Source organism: Puma concolor, chromosome A2 (genome assembly GCF_028749965.1).
Source record: "Puma concolor isolate L17-30 chromosome A2, mPumCon1.1.hap2, whole genome shotgun sequence".
Taxonomy (NCBI): Eukaryota; Metazoa; Chordata; class Mammalia; order Carnivora; family Felidae; genus Puma; species Puma concolor.
In genome coordinates, this window is record NC_141668.1 from 160450526 (window position 1) to 160467192 (window position 16667).

The following is a 16667-nucleotide window of genomic DNA, read 5'->3' on the forward strand; positions in this document are numbered from 1 at the left end:
TTGAGCAGTTTCCCCTTTCTATTCTGTAATTAAGAGAAACAAGATAGAGTACACAGAAGTTTTGTAAAAGATGGTGCTATCCATGTGTAGGTTGTTTTAATTTACAAGCTTCACTGAAAATTATTTGGCTCTCAAGTGCTTTCAGTTATTAAAAAAAACCTGCTAAGTAATAAAGTCGTGTATGTGTGTTCATTTGTTTTCCTTTTGACACTAGGAAACAATTGAGCTGACAGATTAGCTGTCTGGAAATAACACCACCTTTGTGTTCATCTATTTCAGAATCATAACACACATCTTTGTAATCCCAGGAATGCAGTTTTGAGTTACTAGTGTTGGAGCCCTCTTGAGTCGCAGCACATACAGCCTGTAGTTTAGTTTGCCCGTCCTCAGGGTCCTCTCCCAGGACATCTCTGGGCCTCTTTGCTGTGGGAACCCTGTGTGAACATCCTTCCCTTGTACGTGTGAAAGCTGAATGCCCACCCTGGCCTATGGCTCTTTCCGCTTGCCTTCCAGACCCCCACATTCCCTTTGTTTACCTTGAGGCAGTGCTTTTCTTTTATCCATGACCCTTTGTGAAAAGGTTCCCTGTGACGGGATAGAACTATCTTTTCTGAATGTATGTGGGTTTTTTGTTTTTTTGTTTTACCGCTTGCCTGTTCTGAAATGGTGAAGTCAAACACAAGTCAACTGGCTGTCTTTGTCAGCCTCAGTATATGGAGCTGCAATGTGGGTCTGTTTCCCACTATTTCCCCAGACTGGGAGCTTGAGCATACACGTTTATGAGCAGTCTGTTTTAGTGGGTATTTGAGTGGATACTATGGCCCAGGAGCTAGATTTCTAAGAAAAGCTCTATGTTTTCCTTAAGTCTTAAGAAAACAACTTTACTAATGGGGTACTGGTATCATCTTGGTTTTGTAAAAGGTAGCTGGAGCCCAGAGAGCTCAGTCACTTGAGCAGGAGTGCAAGGGCATGGAGCTGGTAAGTGGTACGCCTGGCTCTAGAGCCCACGTGTGCACACGTGCTCTCTCTCTCTCTTTCTCTCTCTCTCTCTCTCTCTCTCTCTTTGTTTTTAAGATTTAACTAATCTCTACACCCATCGTGAGGGTCGAATTTACAGCTCTGAGATCAAGAATTGTATACTCCACCATCTGAGCCAGCCAGGCACTCCCACATGCTCCTGACTTCGTTCTACAAGCTGTGGAAGGAGGGAATCGGCCACGTTCAGATGGTTGGAGTGGTAACTAACGTGCACAAGATAGATCATGGGAGTGCTCGTGAGAGGTACAGGCCAGCCACTCTGAGAAGAGAGTCCTTCCAGCTGTGAGCATAGAAAAGGAGCTGGCATTTAGGCTGGTCCATCTGTGAGACAACTGAGGCCTGGACAGAGATTTGGACTGTTCTGCAAGCAAGCACCTGCCCCTCGGAAGCACTCATGGAGGAGGGTCACGTCAGAGGAGGGTCATTACTCTGGCTGCAGACCTCTTTTTCATCTGGGTATCTGGTCATTAAATGCAGTGCCACCCTCCAGAGGAGTCTCATGAAGACATTCACATGAGTGGAATTAAACTTCACCTGCCTTGATTTGGTTTCACCTCCATTTTTTCCTTGTTACTCTAGTGAAAGTCTGTGAATTCAGACAAAGGAGTTGGGGGAGTCAGTAAGCTGGAGTAAACTTCATCTTTAGCCCATGTGCCCTGGGCTTGCTACATCAGGGTGTGAACTGGATGATCTGCTAGGATTATGGTGAGTCTCTATCTCAAGGTGCTGCTTATTGTAGGGTGCGATTGCGTTCCAGCTCATGGGTGTTTATTTCCCACTTAGGGACTGTTGTTTAAAGGGAATTTCCTGCCTGAAGCAAACAAGCCAAATTCTGCCAGGGTGTGTGTGGGACTTACTAGATAATGGGGCACTGTGCTATATCTTGTGTGTGCAGTGAGAATTCAGTGATGAATAAAAGTGTTTCCCATGTCTGTATGCTGAGTACAATTAAATCATAACTGGGGGCAGAGTGAGGCAAGTGTTTAAGGGGGTCCTCATATGTCCAGTGGCGGGCAGTGGCCCAGTGCTAGAAAGGTGGTAATTCATTTAATAAGAGTGCCCTGAAGAAACATCATTTTACTTTTAAAACCTTTTTTTGACTTTTTAAGATGACAAATGATTTCGTTGAGTAAGAGTTTGGCTCTGAGTACTGTGAGAAAACTCTAGTAAGAGAAAATGGTAGAAGTGGTTAAACAGACTTCATGCAAAACTGAAAACTAGACCAGTAAGCTAGTTGGAATATGATCAGAAGGTAATAGATCTATTGGAGCAAAATTCTCCTGCTGCTTTAAAACCCCACTGTATATATGTAGGCTGAAACCCAAACCCCGATCCTGTGGTACTCTGGGCCCTACCTAGCTTCTATGACAGACTGCTGTCCCATGTCTTTGTTTTTTCTAGGACCCCCCCCCCCATCTTTCAGGGTCCAGTTTTGATCTTATTTTACAGTGACCTGTCCCCCCCCCCCCCCCCCAAGCACAGTGTGGGGCATGAAGTACCCTGAGATCAATTCGCATGCTCTACTGACTGAGCCTGGCAGGTGCCCCATGACCTTACCCAAGTTTTAAAGCAGTGCTGTCCTGTGGAACTTTCTGCAGTAATGGAAAATCTTTAGTTTTTGAGTTACCCAGCATGGTAGGCACTACCCCACGTGGTGAATATGCCTGCTTTGACAGGTTTTAGAGAGGATAGGCTCATTTTAGTCTCTTGGTGCTTGTGGTTGACACTGCCTTGTAGGCAGGTGGATATGTAGTGCTGGAATGCAGGGGCACGTCTAGGCTAGAAGTGGGGCTTTAGGCATTGCCAGGAGGGTGGATGAGGTCTCCTGGAGCTATGTGGAGAGAGAACGGGGTGGGGGTGGGGGGCGGCTGGGCCCGCATTTAGAGTGAGAGGGCAGTCAGGAACAGAACCCTGATTTGTGGGGACGGACAAGCACCCTGCTCCCCTCCTACAGGAGGCTGGAAGCAGAGTCCCAGCAAAGTCCCAGGCTAGAGGAAGCTAATACGCCTGCATAGCCTAAGAACTCAGGTGGAGAATTAGCCTTCATCAGATCAGGGAAAGGGGTTTTCCTTTGAAAACTGTCCGCCATGGAGTGAACTCCAGTTACCTACGTAAGTATGGTATTCTCAATCTCTGCCCTTCTGTTTTTATAGCCTAGAAAATTCCCCACCCCTCCTTGGAATTTGCTTTATCTGGTATCTTTCATTTCATTCATTCCATACATCCCCATTTTGTGAGCAGAGCTTTTGGGGGAAGGGCTGGTGCATTTGGCCCATTATCTTTGGGTGTGGAGAATATGACCAAAGGTTCAAGCAGGGACTGAGGGCCGAGTTGTGCTTCTAGAAAGTGCCAGCGGTGGGTCTACCTGGAGTCATTCAACTGAATGAGGTGGATGAAGCCTGCCCACAGAGTTTGTGCTAGTGGGCTGCAGACCAGACCTGAAGGCCCATTGGGTTTCATTCTGTGATTACATTATGAAATGTGCAAAGCTAACATTAAATCATGGTATTTGCTTTTAGTGATACTATGATTAATAGTGTTAATTGAGCGCTTAGTTTCTCTTGCATCCCATTTGACGCTTACACCAGCCCTGTGAGGGTCTTCTCTCCAGAGTTGAAGAATCTGTGGTGAAGCCATCTGCTTTTTTTCCCCCTGTTCAAAAACATAAAACTTTACCATCTTAATATTTTTAAGTATACAGTAATGTTAAGTCTGTGCATGTTGTGTAGCAGATCTCTAGAACTTTTCCATCTTGCAAAATTGAAACTATGTCCATTTAACAACTCTCACTTCCCCCCCCCTCCCTCCAGCCCCTTGGCAACCGCATACTACTTTCTATTTCTAAGAGTTTGACTGTTTTAGATAGTTCACATTAAGTGGAATCGTGCAGTGTTTGTCTGTCACAAGCCTATTTCAATACTTAGCAAATGTCCTCCAGGTTCATCCATGTTGTCACATGTGAGAGGATTTACTTTTTTAAGGCAGAAAATACCCCACTGTACATAACCATATTTTCTCTATCCATTTATCTGTTGATGGACATTTGGATTGCTTCCCCTTCTTGGCTCTTGTGATTAGTGCTGCCATGAAATGAACATGGATGTGCAGGTAGCCACTTGTCTACTTTTTGAACACAATTTAGAACTTAAATAGGGAAGTCTGCTACGAAATTCCCTTGTCCTGTTTGCGTGCTGCAACTGATTTGGGATTGGAGGGTTTTTATTAGGCAGATGTGAAAAAGTGGGCACAAGGGTACAGGAAGGAGATGATTCAGCCGGTGGTCCCTTGTCCAGCTAGGTGTCTTTCACGGCAGCCTAGAAGAAAGTAGGGGCTGGTTACAAATGGATTGGACCCCACCCCTTTCTGGCTTTCCAGGGTCCTATCCTGTCAGTTAGCCACAATCTTGGCTTCTCAACCCAACCCACTCACATTTCCATGACAGGTAGCTTGACTTGTGTTCTCATTTCAGCCAGTGTAATACTGAAAAGGCTCACAGAATTCCTGTAACCTAACATTTCTCTGTGAGTTGCCTCAAAATGTGACCGAGGCAGCTTAATATTTGAACTCCTGTAAATGGGACGGCCCTTAATAACACACGATCAGATGTAGCAGAGGTGAGAGGTGTCTCCAGCATCAGTTTTGGCACTCTCCGCCTTTGCCTGCACTCAGTGTCCTGTGACTTATGCCTGGACATCTTGGATTGCTTCATACACCCTCCTGCCCAGTGCAAGAAGCACCAAATGCTGTCCTTGGAAGCAAGCACAGAGCTCAAGGATAAATAGACTAGACAGCTTGCTCCCTCAAAAGGAAGCAACTTAGATTTTGACTTTTCCTTTTTCAGAAAATCTGGTCATATCCTTGTAAATGGGACCACCCATTCACGAACATCTCAATTTCTACTTTTTGGTTCTTTTTTATTATAATTTTTTTTAATGTTTGTTTCTTTTTGAGACAGAGGGAGACAGAACGTGAGTGGGGGAGGGGCATAGAGAGAGGGAGACACAGAATCTGAAACAGGCTCCAGGCTCTGAGCTGTTAGCACAGAGCCCGATGCGGAGCTCGAACCCACGAACTGTGAGATCATGACCTGAGCCGAAGTTGGATGCTTAACGGACTGAGCCACCCAGGTGCCCCTCTACTTTTTGGTTCTTAACAAATCATGAACTACTATGAACTTCCACATGCAAGTTTTTGTGTAGACAATGTTTTTCTTTCCTTTGTTTATATAGCTAGGGGCAAAACTTCCTCCTTACATGGTAACTATGTTTAACCTTTCCAGAAACTGCTGGACTGCTTTCCAAAGTTGCTACCCCATTTTACATTCCTGTCAGCAGTGCATAAAGGTTCCAGTTTCCCCACATCCTTGCCAGCACGTGTTATCTTTCTGATTGTAACACAAATTCCTTTTAAGCCTAGCAGAATTTAAGTAGTTTTTTTTTTTTTTAATTTTTTTTTCAACGTTTTTTATTTATTTTGGGGACAGAGAGAGACAGAGCATGAACGGGGGAGGGGCAGAGAGAGAGGGAAACACAGAATCGGAAACAGGCTCCAGGCTCTGAGCCATCAGCCCAGAGCCTGACGCGGGGCTCGAACTCCCGGACCGCGAGATCGTGACCTGGCTGAAGTCGGACGCTTAACCGACTGCGCCACCCAGGCGCCCCAGAATTTAAGTAGTTTTAGTTTTGACTTCTTACTCTCTCCCTTTTGAGCAGCAGTTGCAAGATACGGGGTTGTGTTCTCAGTGTTCTTGGAGAATACGTCTGCCCAAATGAGTCTTGTCATGTGATGTGCCAGTTACAAGACACTGGGTGCAGATCTGGATGCACAGTATTGTCAAGAGGTTGGGTTTTAAGTCGTTATCGCGGGTCCTGTTTCTGTGAACTTTTGTCCTAGTGGTGCATTAATTGATCTTTTTAGGTAGTACAGTGTTGAGGTCTTTGGGTGAGGGTTCCAATCCACTTTCTTCCTTCTGGTTTTTTACTCACAGGGATGCATGTGTACCTGAGGCTATAGTTATTTCAGAACCCATCTTACTCTCTATGCTTGTTGCTGAAACAGCTTCTGGTCCAGGACAGAGGATGAGAACTAGATTCATCAAGGATCTTATGCAGACTGTGCCTCCCAAGATTTGAAACCAGCCATAACTCTGAAGTCCATGTTTTTTTACTGCTAAAACTGCCATTGGCATTCTCTTGTCCTGGGACAAGAATGAGCTAGTCACTCAGTGTTTTGTCTCCTGTTGAGCTGACCTTTTTACCTCTGGTGTGTTCTACACTGGCCATTAGAGCATGCTGAAAAAGGAGTGAACCACCTGAGGAGGTAAACAGATGAACTGTGACTAGTGGTATTGAAGCTGAACATGGACACTCACTGGCATTTGGAGGAATGGGCAGTGATCTGGGATGGGCTCCTTAACCTCTGAGGCTGTTTCCTATCAGTAAAACGGGATAACAAAAGCACCCCACCTACCTGAAGGTTGTGAAGATCCTGTCTTGGATCAAGTAGCTCTGAGTGTTAGTAACAAACTCCTGCTGTCAGGCACAGCAGAGGGGAGCTCCTCTGATTGCACGGAAGATGCCGTGGATTCGGTCATACGGGGTTAAAGGTGAAGTGGTTTGCAGTTCACATTTGAGTGATTCTAATTTCTGCCTTCCAGCTTGAGGATCCTTAGGGTGACCAGCTCAGTCGTCTGTGCTTCCTTCCCTACCTCATTTTCTTGCCATCCTGAAGTTTACTTGTCTCGGTTGCATATAACTCTCAACGATATGTTGCTTGGTCGTACTGTTTTTCATCCTTATTACCAGCGCAGCACATTATTTGCAGACTTTGCCACTTCCTCACTTAAGTTCATCCATGTCATGGTAGCTGTAGCTCATTCATTTTCACCAAAGTGTGAATGTATCACAATTGATTCATTCTCATGTTGGTGGACATTTGGGTCCTTAGATTGATTATTTATTTTAAGGTTTTATTTTTTAAGCATTCTGTACACCCATCGTGGAACTCGAACTCACAACCCTGAGATCAGGAGTTGCATGCTCCACCGACTGAGCCAGCCAGGTGCCCCCTTTAGATTTATTTTTATTGGAGAGGTAGGGAGGGTGGAATAGGTATCACAACATTGTTGGCTGTGAACATTCTGCTTGCATACGTGCATCCGAGGCGTGTGTACAAGTGTCCCAGTAGGTGTTTGGGAGTGGAATTACTGGGTAATTGGGGATGTCTTAATACCAAATTATTCTCAGAAACAGTCCCATCAGTTTACCTGCCCACATCCCAGAATGTTGGACCACATTTTCACAAATGTTGGTATTAATGTACTTGTATTTTACCAATCTTGGCGGACATAAAGTGTCATTGTGGCTTCAGTTGTCAGGGAAGTGGAGATGAGTGAGGCTGAGCATCTTCTTGGGTTTATTCATTGTCCTTGTTGAAATGCCTGTTTCTGACTTCTGCTCGTTTTCCTTTAGTTTATCTTTTTTAATTGATTTGCAGAAGTTGTTTATAGAGCGTGCATACCAGATCTTTGTGGATAATACATTTTGCAAATATTTTTCCCTAGTGTGATGTCTCCCCACCTCCAGAGTGTCTTTTGATCAACAGGAGATGTTAATATTCATGTAGGTGAATTTATGAATCTTTATTTTACAGTTGGTGGGAAGAGCATTACCTGAAGTCAAGTAATCTATTTTTTTAACATTCTGTGGATTTTTTTCTCTTTTCTTTTTCTTTTTTTATTTAAATTCAGGTTAACATGCAGTGTAGTCTTGGCTTCAGGAGTAGAACCCAGTGATTCATCTCTTACGTATGACACTCAGTGCTCATTCCAAAAAGTGTCCTCCTTAATGCTCATCACCCATTTAACCCATCCCCCATCCACCTCCTCTCCAGCAACCTTCAGTTTGTTCTCTGTATCTGAGTGTCTTATGGTTTGCCTCCCTCTGTTTTTATCTTATTTTTCCTTCCCTTCCCTGTGTTCATCTGTTGTGTTTCTTAAACTCCACATGTGAGTGAAATCATAAGATTGCTGTCTTTCTCTATTTCACTTAGCATAATACCCTCTAGTTCCATCCACCTTGGAACTGGCAAGATTTCATTCCTTTTTGTTGCTGAGTAATACTCCGTTATACATGTATATACCATATCTATATATATATATCTATATAGATATATATAGATATATATATACACACACACACATATACACACACACACACTGTATAGCGTGTATGTGTGTGTATATGTATATATATATATATCTGTGTGTGTATATGTGTGTGTATATGTATATATACATATACACATATATATACATATATATATATATGTATATAATTATGGAAAGAGCCCAAATGTCCAGCAACTGATGAATGGATAAAGAAGATGTGGGATGCGTATGTGTATGGGGGGTATACTTCTGTATCCATTCATCAGTCAATAAACATTTGGGCTCTTTCCATAATTGGGCTATTGTTGATAGTGCTGCTATAAACACTGTGGTGCATGTGCCCCTTCGAATCCACATTTTTGTATCCTTTGGATAAATACCGAGTAGTGCAATTGCTGGGTCACAGGGTAGTTCTTTTTTTGAACTTTTTTGAAGAACCTCCATACTGTTGCTTGCATTCCCGCCAACAGTACAAAAGGGTTTCCCCTTTCTCCACATCCTCGCCAACATCTGTTGTTGTTTTCTAAAAGTTGTGAGGTTTTGCCTTTCAAATATATGCCCTTAGTTCATCAGGAAATGATTTTGGGGTACGGGGTGAAGAGTCGCGCAGGCTTCATGACCTCAGTTGAATGACTGATGGCTAGCATCAGCATCCCTGGCTGTGAAACTGAGATCTTAGTCCCTACCTGTGCAAGGTTCTCATGGAGTGTGGAATACAGCAATCTAGCAGCACACTGAGCCTGAGCCTCAGTGAGCATTCAGTAATTGCTCCTTGGTCTGAGTCCAATTGCTTTCCCTAAGCATGTGGACACTCAGGGAAAGTTGGCGCTTAACTGGGAAAGTTGTTGCTTATACATTGCCTGCCAACCACTACAGGCATCGTGGCCAGGCTGGGTTTGGCTGCTCAACGAATCCTCTGGCAAAGGCACTGGTTAGCTTGGAAAATGTTCAGCTGCATGCAAAGCTTGCCTGATTCAGGCAGGTGCTCAGTCAGTACCAGAGCTAATTGGTGTGCCATCCGATGCATTCTAGAAGTGACTCTTTCCTAGGTCCCTAGTGCAGTAACGAGCCTGGGTCGAAGATACTTTCCTAACCAGGAGCTTCAGGCCTTGAATGGAGCTTGTTTCCTGATGCTGACATTGAGTACGTGTCAGACATGGATATATCTTCGTATGCTCTGGGAGGTCCGGTTTCAGAGTGAGGGCTTTGGGACACCCAAGGGCATTGAGCCAACCCTTGCTCATGGAGTTGGTTGTGGTAGATGGTGTCCTCTCTGTGAGCCTTTTCCAGTTAGGCTCTCCCAGTGTTCTTTGCTGGCATTTTGACCAGGGGCTTTGTCATACACCTTTTACAGAGGGGACCACTGAGCTGGGAGTGTATTAATAAGTCATCAATAATAAGCCATGAAATGTTTCTTGATTCCTCTCAACCCTGTAGTGTCCACACATTACTGGAAATAATCTCAGCATTAAACAGCTGGGGTGTGGTTTGTGAGCTTTGGCGTTTCTTCCTGATGGGTAGCAGTGGCTGTCCCATCACTGTTAAAGGTGACAGGAGGGTCTACACACATCCCATCAATACTAGAACACAGAATGTAGGGAGAATATTGTTTGTGGGTAGCCCTGTGAGCTTGTACACACCAAAATAGGTGTTATGATGCAGGGTGACCTTTTCCCTACTTGTGGCCTTGTTGTATCTTACTGGAATGACAGTGAAATGTTTTAATCAGAAGACCTCCTTCCACACGCAGAATTGTCCTGATGCTTGTTCCCTCTGACCTGGAAGGTGTTCTACTGTTGGCCAGGAGGGAATTGTTTGCTTCTCTGGCACTTGGCTGTCTAGGAGCCTTCCCCACCCCAGCGCAAATATCTTCACTAGCTTGGAGACTCAATCAAAACTTTAAAATTGGGCCAAGGCCCTCTAGGAAGCATTTAGTTTGAAAAATTGTTCTACACGGTAGCTTTGCTGTATCACGATAAGTTACTTTTCCCAGAAGATTAATAAACTGTACTTTAATCACTCTGGAAAAGCTGAGTATCAGTGTTCCCCCTGCTCTGAGTTAGTAGTAATCTTCTTCCTCAGTTGATATGAGTGCAGGAAGTGCTCTGGTCGTAGAGCCCACAAGGATTTTTTTTATGACTCCTTGAAGATTGTTAGTCTTGCTGCTTTGCTGTGTTAAGTGCAAACCGCAAGTCACAGAACCCATTGTTTACCTTCATCTAGAGTTTTCCTTTCAGAAAAGCACTTTTTAACACTTACTGTTCACCAATATTCCAGTAGCTCCCATCATGTAGGAGCTCCCAGTCTACACAGGTGGATTTCTGTTCCAGAAAATAGAATATTTGGTTTCCCTCCCCTAATTACTGTGACTGAACAACATTGAGCGCTTGCTAATCCTTGGCACAGCCCCGAGGGTAGGCCCTGTGAACCGATGTTTCACAGATGAGGAGTCAGGAGCCTAACGATGATGTCTGCCTCCCAGCTCAGCTCTAGAGCATGGGGTTCAGACCAAGCTGTTTGGGTTTTTGTTCTGCACTTGCAGGTCTGTGTCTGCCCTCGCAAAGCAGCACGTCTGAAGTGGGTGGGGCCCTGTCGTGGTTTATTTGTTCATTTTCTTAAGTTTGTATGCTATAAAACTCACTCTGACAAATGCACTACCACAATCAGAAACAGAATATTTCCAGCAGCCCCCCAAATTCTCTTTGTAGTCAGCTCCTCCTCCCACTCCCAGCTCCATACATGGGGTTTTATTTTTTTTAATATATAAAATTTTTTTTTAAGTTTATTTATTTTGAGACAGAGAGAGAGAGAGCACGGGGGAGGGGCAGAAAGAGGAGGAGAGAGCGAATCTCAAGCAGGCTCCGCACAGGCAGAGCCTGATGTCGGGCTCAAACTCAACAAAATGCGAAATCATGACCTGAGCTGAAATCAAGAGTCAGACACTTAACCAGCTGAGCCACCCAGGTGCCCCTGATTTTTATTTTTATTTTTTTTTATGTTTATTTTTGAGAGAGTGTGTGCACGCATGAGTGGGGGAGAGGCAGAGAGAGAGGGAGACACAGAATTCCAAGCAGGCTCCAGGCTCTGAGCTGTCAGCACAGAGCCCGACGCGGGGCTCGAACCCACCGACTGCGAGATCATGACCTGAGCCGAAGTCCGACGCCCAACCGACTGAGCCACCCAGGCGCCCCATTGGTCGGATGAACTTTTATTCATCCCAGGATAGGGCCTGGGACATCCAGGTTTGGCCAATCCCAGCTTAAAAAGCAGTTTATTTTGGGGACTCCCTGAAATAGATGCCGTAACCTCAGTAAGAATTCCCAATGTGGACAGATGTAGAGAAGCAACGGAAGAGGGACACGTTTCCAGAGCTCCTTTGGTGGCCCCGCATGAATGCATTCTGTGGCATGCCACCAGTGCCCCCCCTACCCCAAGTAAGGCTGCAGCAACAGGCTGACACAGGCACCACTCAGGAGCAGGGCCCAACATTCTGGTGCTATCTGTCCTTACGAGAAAATGGCCACCCACTTCCCCACCTCATCCTACCAAAGAGCATAAGCAAAAAATGACTTAATTGCTGCTCTGCAAAGAGCTTGTAAAGTGGTAGCTCTCATCTCCGCAAAGAGAACTGCTTGAGGAGCTTGTTTTAGAAACCCATGTGTGGGGGCACCTGGGTGACTCAGTTAAGCATCCAACTTGGGCTCAGGCCATGATCTCATGGAACCATGAGAAAAAGAGGAGAGCCTTTTCAGAATGCGGGCCGGGGAGGGACACTCTGCCCGTTTATGCGTAATGCTCACCTTCTAATAAAATGCTGGGACCTTCTGTAAGACAGGCACATGGGTTGCAAGTAAGCAGTGTCAGGCTAGAGCCTTGGGTATTCGTGTAGGCAGCTGTGGTAGCTGAGCTTGTTTGCTCCTCAGATATCTGTGTCTGCTAGTGTTTGTTATGCCCTGTGACCAAGGAACAGCTCTGTGCCAGCAGAAGAGGGCTGCTGTTGCAGTGCTCTGGGCACGACCCATAAAGGTGACATCAAGGGGCGCCTGGGTGGCTCAGTCGGTTAAGCGTCCGACTTCGGCTCAGGTCATGATCTCACGGTTCGTGAGTTTGAGCCCCGCGTTGGGCTCTGGGCTGATGGCTCAGAGCCTGGAGCCTGCTTCCGGTTCTGTGTCTCCCTCTCTCTCTGCCCCTCCCCAGTTCATGCTCTCTCTCTCTCTGTCTCAAAAGTAAATAAACGTTAAAAAAAAAAAAAAAAAAAAAAAAGGTGAAATCAAGACATGCCACCAGTTACCCAAGTGCTGGAACCCTAGGACTTCAGCCTGAACTGCTTAGGGATCTCTTAGCAGCATGAGACCTATTTTCTTTGTTAAGGCCTCTGGTGGGGTTGGATTGTATATTTAACTAGGGATGAATGATTTGGCGTACTTTCTGTTAAGCCGATTTTCTGGTTGTAGGGAGCAGATTGTTGCAATTTTGGTTTAGTTCACAAGTGTTAGGGAAGCTGTATAGAAGTGCATTTTCATCCCTTTTTCTGGGGGTGAGGAGTGGGGAGAGAAGTGATGTGACCGCAAGCTTTTACATGAAGAATGCCAGAAAAGCATTCTGTCGTTCTTTTCTTGACAGCCATTGGAGTTAACCACAGTCTTATTATAGACTTAGCTAAGGTTCAGGCAAAAACAAACCAAATATTCCAGCAGTGCTTACAGGGAGTATTTGTTTGCGGACTTCTGCCCATGCCCCATGTTTGTGTGTTTTGCAGAGCCCACCGAGAAACCAGTGCTTAATAATGGAATCTGAATTGGGTCGTGAATGTATGGGCCTGCCTGACGTACCTGTGCCCTGTTGCGTAGAGGAGCCTTCACCACAGTTGTTGGCTGCTGAGTAACCAAGTGTCTGGCCACCTGTCCTGTTGTGGTTCACAGTGGTTATCCCAGCTGGCGACACTGGTTGTAACAGAGCTTCCTGTTATGCTTCACCTTCATCTTAATGATGAGATTGCAGAAATGACTGATTAGGATTGGGGACGCGGGGACATGCAGACAGCACCCCTTTCCTCCCTGCCACTGGTCCCTTGGGAGTCTAAGGTGTTTGAGCTAGGCCTTTCTATTCTGTTACCATTTTCCATCTTCGCTTTCCAACTGAAACTGTTGCTTTCTGCCTCTTACATCATCCCCTGTGATGAGGGTAAGCCTCAGATAGAGGAAATGAGAACACTCCTAGTTGGAGCCCATATCTGTATTCCCTTTGTCAGCAGGTGGAGCATTTCCTGCTAAACCTGAGCCACGTGCAAAGGCAGAGATCAAAAAGCAGATGAAATGTCAACATGCTTTGAAAGAGATCTACTGACTGTACAAATAGAAAGTTTCTTAGATTTGTCCTGTACACAAAACAAAGGAAGGTGTGGGAGTGTGTCGGGTTTTGATGAATAAAAAAGTTAAAGCCCCCCGTAAGGCTGTTTACAAACTTCGTGAAGGCATAGTTGAGGGGCTCTAAATGCTTCTGTGTTTTGTTTGAACATGACGATGCGGGAGTAATATATTCCCCCTGATGTATGCTTAGCAGCAGAAAAGGGAAGTGCCCTCCATAGATTTAGAACTGCCTGAGGAGCAACTTGAGAAGTCCTCATAGCTTGTGCAGCCTGGTTACAGGAGGGTGGCAGGTTTTCCTGCTCTTTCTGACATTAGAAAGTGCCATAGCTGGTTGCCATTCTGTGGTCTTTTGTCAAGGTTATGAGAACGTAACCAAGGGCTGTTACTGTTTTAAATCTTGCCATTACCTATTTGTGTGTGGCAGGGGAAGGAGCTAGTTTTTATTATTATCATTATTATTATTATTATTATTTTATCATTTTCTAGAAGCTGTACCAACTGCTTATTTCTTTAGTCCTTGCAAAAACAGAAGGTAGATATTTTAAAAATCCTAAAAGAAGGGCCTTGGTGACATACCACCCCAGTGTCCTATGGATGGGGTCTAAACCAAGGCCTTGCTGGATCTAAAGTATGTGTTTCATGGGGTGAAGGGGGAGTGTCCCCACCATCAAAGACCACACTCCCCATGAGAGGCAAAAGGGGTTATGTGCTTAGAGAATCCAAGAGAAATGGATTGTTGTTTAGAGAAGACTCTGTCAATACACCTCCTTTGTTAAGTGGATTTTCAGAGAATTTGAGAATAAGTTAGTCTTGCTTTAGTCCCTTGGATTTTCATATCTTAAATTTAAAGCTTGAGGTTGGGCAGAGGGCTGCTTCAGGAGCCAGAGCTCAGTGCAGTTGAGAGGTCAGGAGACTGAATCTGAGTGCCCCCTCCTATGCCGAGTCCCTGGACTCCCTATTCACTTTAGCAGCCATGATATACTCTGCATTACTGCTGTCTAAAGACACACTGGCACATCTACAGGCTTCCTGCCCTCTTTCTGGGGAAAAGGGGTCTCTGTCCTAGGCTTTGGGCTTGGTGTTCCTGGCATTTGTTACTGGTTTCTGGTTTTTGTTTTTTAATGTTTATTTTTGAGAGAGAGGGAGAGAGAGAGAGAGAGAGAGCGCGCGCGCACGCGAGCTGGGGGGGGAGCAGAGAGAGGGAGACCCAGAATCCGAAGCAGGCTCCAGGCTCTGAGCTGTCAGCACAGAGCCCGACGAGGGGCTTGAACCCACGAACTGTGAGATCATGATCTGAGCCGAAGTTGGACGCTTAACCAACTGAGCCACCCAGGCACCCCAGTTTCTGGTTTTCTTTAAACATTTATTGGGATCTTTCAACCTCACAGGTGCTGATTTGATGCTATTCATAGCGATATGAACTTTGAAGGAGAGGAACAGACATAATCCTAGTTTGTTGGATGCCATGGTTGCTTATAATTTCAAATTCCAATTTTTCATTGCTGGTGTATAGGAAAGTTACCTTTTGTGTATTAACCTTGTATCCTGCATCCTTGCTGTAATTGCTTTATAGTTCCAGGGAGTTTTGAGTCTTTGGGATTTTCTACATAGGCAGTCCTGTCCTGTGCAAATAAAATTAGTTTTATTCCTTCCTTTCTAGTCTGTATCCCTTTCAGTTCCTTTTCGTTTTTCTTTTTCTATTTTTAGAGGGAGAGGCAGAGAGAACGAGTGGGGGAGGGGGGAAGAGAGACTACCTTAAGCAGACACCACACTCAGCATGGAGCCCAACACGGGGTTTGATGCCATGACCCTGGGATCATGACCTGAGCCTAAGTAAAGAGTTGGGCACTTAACCTACTGAGCTACCGAGGTGCCCCTTCATTTCCTTTTCTTAATGCATTAGGACTTCTAGGACAAAGTTGAAAAGGAGTGGTAAGAAAGGACACTCTTGCCTTGGTCCAGATCTTAGGGGAAAAGCATCGAGTTTTCTCAGCATTCAGTAGATTCTGTGATTGTGATGAGACCAAATCTGGCCACGGGAATCCTTGAGAAGACCACTTAAGGCAGACTTGGGTTGGGAAGGGGTAAAGACTCAGGGAAGGCTTCTTGAAGGAGAAGGGTTTGCCAGGATGGGGTGCTGTGAAGGGCAGGGTATTCCAGACAGGGAGGGCCTACTATATCTCTAAGTAATCAGGAGTGTCTGAATGGTACACATGCAAGCAACAGTGAGGATATCTGTGTGAGAGAAGGGGAACCTGATGAGAATCCTTGAGTGCCCTGGTGCCCTGAGGTGCTGGGGACACGTTTTGCATAGATACCAGACCATAGCATTTGCGTGCTGCAAGAGGAGTTCAGATATGGCATAGCTTCCTTTAGCAAGCTGGTTGTCTGGGGTGGGTGGGCTCTACCAAGGTTCCGCTCCAACTGTATCACCTGTTCCTTGGGCCAGTGTCCCCCTTCATGTTCCCTGTAATCAGTCGGTGGCTGACGTGGAGAGTCAACACAGCACAAGTAGTGTTATGGTGTGGAGTGTTGAGGCAGCTAGGGAAATAATCATAGCTAAAGAACAGTTTTTTCTCTTCCCTTTTTTGAAGGCAGACATGTTCATTCTTTGTTCTCGGAATGGCCTTCTGGGGTCTAGGATAGCCTACCCCACACCATTCATTATCCTTGACTGCCATGTCGTTTTACCACACAGGGCCCCAAACTCCAGGCCTCGCCCTACACTGACTCTCTATATCCTAGGAATTTTGGATGTCAGCCAGGCCCTAGAGCCCCAGGCTCCGAGGAGATCAGCAATTCTGTTCATTTTGGATTAGCCCTGGCACCCAGCCATCATTTACAACATTCTTCCCTGGGAACCCAGCAGAGAAAAGTCCCAGGAACTGGCCTGATGTACCTTTGCATCATGAGCTTGCCCTGGGTTGCTGGTTGCCCATGGTATGTTGAGAAGACTTTCCTACAAGCACAGTGGGAAAGGGGAAATTTCCACACCCAGAATATAACCTCTTGGTTGTATTCAGTGCTGGCGACAGAATCCTATCCCACCATTCCTCTTTCCATCCCTTGGCTTCTTGACTGAAGAGGAAATG

The 16667-nt window shown here is 45.4% G+C and overlaps 1 protein-coding gene and 1 pseudogene across 5 annotated transcripts in view; one reads left to right on the forward strand and one right to left on the reverse strand.

Annotated features, from left to right (window-relative positions):
- The window catches only part of BRD4 (bromodomain containing 4), an 86813-nt gene that overhangs the window by 11525 nt on the left and 58621 nt on the right, over positions 1 to 16667 (forward strand). Inside the window, exon 1 of one of the 5 annotated variants that reach the window (XM_086698813.1) lies at positions 1075 to 1743. The exons of the other annotated variants lie outside the window; for them this stretch is intronic. The gene's annotated coding sequence lies outside the window, so the exon portion shown is untranslated. Of the gene's footprint in view, positions 1 to 1074; positions 1744 to 16667 lie in introns of those variants that run through there. 5 annotated transcript variants of the gene reach the window in all.
- The window catches only part of LOC147583694 (uncharacterized), a 39040-nt pseudogene that overhangs the window by 11390 nt on the left and 10983 nt on the right, over positions 1 to 16667 (reverse strand).